We start from the raw sequence: 3995 nt of genomic DNA on the forward strand, positions 1-3995 counted from the left end.
AGCATAGGGGAGCATTGAAAAGCACAGAGAGGTCTGGTAAAGCAGAGGGAAGCATTGTAAAGCACAGAGAGGTCTGGTAAAGCATATGGAACCATTGTAAAGCACAGAGATGTCTGGTAAAGCATAGGGAAGCATTGTAAACCACAGAGACGTCTGGTAAAGCATAGGGAAGCATTGTAAAGCACAGAGAGGTCTGGTAAAGCATTGGGAAGCATTGTAAACCACAGAGAGGTCTGGTAAAGCATAGGGAAGCATTGTAAAGCACAGGGAGGTCTGGTAAAGCATAGGGAAGCATTGTAAAGCACAGGGAGGTCTGGTAAAGCATAGGGAAGCATTGTAAAGCACAGAGAGGTATGGTAAAGCATAGGGAAGCATTGTAAAGCACAGAGAGGTCTGGTAAAGCATAGGGAAGCATTGTAAAGCACAGAGAGGTCTGGTAAAGCATAGGGAAGCATTGTAAAGCACAGAGAGGTCTGGTAAAGCATAGGGGAGCATTGAAAAGCACAGAGAGGTCTGGTAAAGCAGAGGGAAGCATTGTAAAGCACAGAGGTCTGGTAAAGCATATGGAACCATTGTAAAGCACAGAGATGTCTGGTAAAGCATAGGGAAGCATTGTAAAGCACAGAGAGGTATGGTAAAGCATAGGGAAGCATTGTAAAGCACAGAGAGGTCTGGGAAAGCATAGGGAAGCATTGTAAAGCACAGAGAGGTCTGGTAAAGCATAGGGAAGCATTGTAAACCACAGAGACGTCTGGTAAAGCATAGGGAAGCATTGTAAAGCACAGAGAGGTCTGGTAAAGCATTGGGAAGCATTGTAAACCACAGAGAGGTCTGGTAAAGAATAGGGAAGCATTGTAAAGCACAGAGAGGTCTGGTAAAGCATAGGGAAGCATTGTAAAGCACAGAGAGGTCTGGTAAAGCATAGGGAAGCATTGTAAAGCACAGAGAGGTCTGGTAAAGCATAGGGAAGCATTGTAAAGCACAGAGAGGTATGGTAAAGCATAGGGAAGCATTGTAAAGCACAGAGAGGTCTGGTAAAGCATAGGGAAGCATTGTAAACCACAGAGAGGTCTGGTAAAGCATAGGGAGTCATTGTAAAGCACAGGGAGGTCTGTTAAAGCATAGGGAAGCATTGTAAATCACAGAGACGTCTGGTAAAGCATAGGGAAGCATTGTAAAGCACAGAGAGGTCTGGGAAAGCATAGGGAAGCATTGTAAAGCACAGAGAGGTCTGGTAAAGCATAGGGAGTCATTGTAAAGCACAGGGAGGTCTGTTAAAGCATAGGGAAGCATTGTAAAGCACAGAGAGGTCTGGTAAAGCATAGGGAAGCATTGTAAAGCACAGAGAGGTCTGGGAAAGCTTAGGGAAGCATTGTAAAGCACAGAGAGGTCTGGTAAAGCATAGGGAAGCATTGTAAAGCACAGAGAGGTCTGGTAAAGCATTGGGAAGCATTGTAAAGCACAGAGAGGTCTGGTAAAGAATAGGGAAGCATTGTAAACCACAGAGAGGTGTGGTAAAGCATAGGGAAGCATTGTAAAACACTGAGGGGTCTGTTAAAGCATAGGGAAGCATTGTAAAGCACAGAGAGGTCTGGTAAAGCTTAGGGAAGCATTGTAAAGCTCAGAGAGGTGTGGTAAAGCATAGGGAAGCATTGTAAAACACAGAGGGGTCTGGTAAAGCATAGGGAAGCATTGTAAAGCACAGAGTTCTGGTAAAGCATAGGGAAGCATTGTAAACCACAGAGAGGTCTGGTAAAGAATAGGGAAGCATTGTAAAGCACAGAGAGGTCTGGTAAAGCATAGGGAAGCATTGTAAAGCACAGGGAGGTCTTGCAAAGCATAGGGAAGCATTGTAAAGCACAGAGAGGTCTGGTAAAGCATAGGGAAGCATTGTAAAGCACAGAGAGGTGTGGTAAAGCATAGGGAAGCATTGTAAAGCACAGAGAGGTGTGGTAAAGCATAGGGAAGCATTGTAAAGCACAGGGAGGTGTGGTAAAGCATAGGGAAGCATTGTAAAGCACAGGGAGGTCTGGTAAAGCATAGGGAAGCATTGTAAAGCACAGAGAGGTCTGGTAAAGCACAGAGAGGTCTGGTAAAGCATAGGGAAGCATTGTAAACCACAGAGACGTCTGGTAAAGCATAGGGAAGCATTGTAAAGCACAGAGAGGTCTGGTAAAGCATTGGGAAGCATTGTAAACCACAGAGAGGTCTGGTAAAGCATAGGGAAGCATTGTAAAGCACAGAGAGGTCTGGTAAAGCATAGGGAAGCATTGTAAAGCACAGAGAGGTCTGGTAAAGCATAGGGAAGCATTGTAAAGCACAGAGAGGTCTGGTAAAGCATAGGGAAGCATTGTAAAGCAGAGAGAGGTATGGTAAAGCATAGGGAAGCATTGTAAAGCACAGAGAGGTCTGGTAAAGCATAGGGAAGCATTGTAAACCACAGAGAGGTCTGGTAAAGCATAGGGAGTCATTGTAAAGCACAGGGAGGTCTGTTAAAGCATAGGGAAGCATTGTAAATCACAGAGACGTCTGGTAAAGCATAGGGAAGCATTGTAAAGCACAGAGAGGTCTGGGAAAGCATAGGGAAGCATTGTAAAGCACAGAGAGGTCTGGTAAAGCATAGGGAGTCATTGTAAAGCACAGGGAGGTCTGTTAAAGCATAGGGAAGCATTGTAAAGCACAGAGAGGTCTGGTAAAGCATAGGGAAGCATTGTAAAGCACAGAGAGGTCTGGGAAAGCATAGGGAAGCATTGTAAAGCACAGAGAGGTCTGGTAAAGCATAGGGAAGCATTGTAAAGCACAGAGAGGTCTGGTAAAGCATTGGGAAGCATTGTAAAGCACAGAGAGGTCTGGTAAAGAATAGGGAAGCATTGTAAACCACAGAGAGGTGTGGTAAAGCATAGGGAAGCATTGTAAAACACAGAGGGGTCTGTTAAAGCATAGGGAAGCATTGTAAAGCACAGAGAGGTCTGGTAAAGCATAGGGAAGCATTGTAAAGCTCAGAGAGGTGTGGTAAAGCATAGGGAAGCATTGTAAAGCACAGAGAGGTCTGGTAAAGAATAGGGAAGCATTGTAAACCACAGAGAGGTGTGGTAAAGCATAGGGAAGCATTGTAAAACACAGAGGGGTCTGGTAAAGCATAGGGAAGCATTGTAAAGCACAGAGTTCTGGTAAAGCATAGGGAAGCATTGTAAACCACAGAGAGGTCTGGTAAAGAATAAGGAAGCATTGTAAAGCACAGAGAGGTCTGGTAAAGCATAGGGAAGCATTGTAAAGCACAGGGAGGTCTTGTAAAGCATAGGGAAGCATTGTAAAGCACAGAGAGGTCTGGTAAAGCATAGGGAAGCATTGTAAAGCACAGAGAGGTGTGGTAAAGCATAGGGAAGCATTGTAAAGCACAGAGAGGTGTGGTAAAGCATAGGGAAGCATTGTAAGGCACAGGGAGGTGTGGTAAAGCATAGGGAAGCATTGTAAAGCACAGGGAGGTCTGGTAAAGCACAGGGAAGCATTGTAAAGCACAGAGAGGTCTGGTAAAGCATAGGGAAGCATTGTAAAGCACAGAGAGGTCTGGTAAAGTACAGGGAAGCATTGTAAAGCACAGAGAGGTCTGGACTCTAACCCTGGGCTTGAGACTCAGCTCAGTGATTTGGATTCCTGAACAGCTTCTTAGTAAAGGTATTATTCAGCATGCCGCCACACCGTGAACTAATAAGAAAAGACTTTCAGTACCTGGCAGGCTCTTGTGACATATCAGGAGGGTCATTCTCTTTACTCCTTCTTCTTCTCCTTGGAGTCGGGTCCATGCCTCTCTCTACTGAATCACTCGTTCCTCAGTTAGCTGGGTTTCTCCTCTGCAACACAATTGAAACAAGTCCGTTGTTAAAGAGTACAGCGCTTCAAATGTCATTTTTCTTTCTCTTTCTTTAGACCGGCCCCTTATCTTTTCATGCTGTTTGAAATCATCCCGACCGCTTCTTGTTATCACAGTTACTCAA

Source organism: Acipenser ruthenus, chromosome 53 (genome assembly GCF_902713425.1).
Source record: "Acipenser ruthenus chromosome 53, fAciRut3.2 maternal haplotype, whole genome shotgun sequence".
NCBI lineage: Eukaryota > Metazoa > Chordata > Actinopteri > Acipenseriformes > Acipenseridae > Acipenser > Acipenser ruthenus.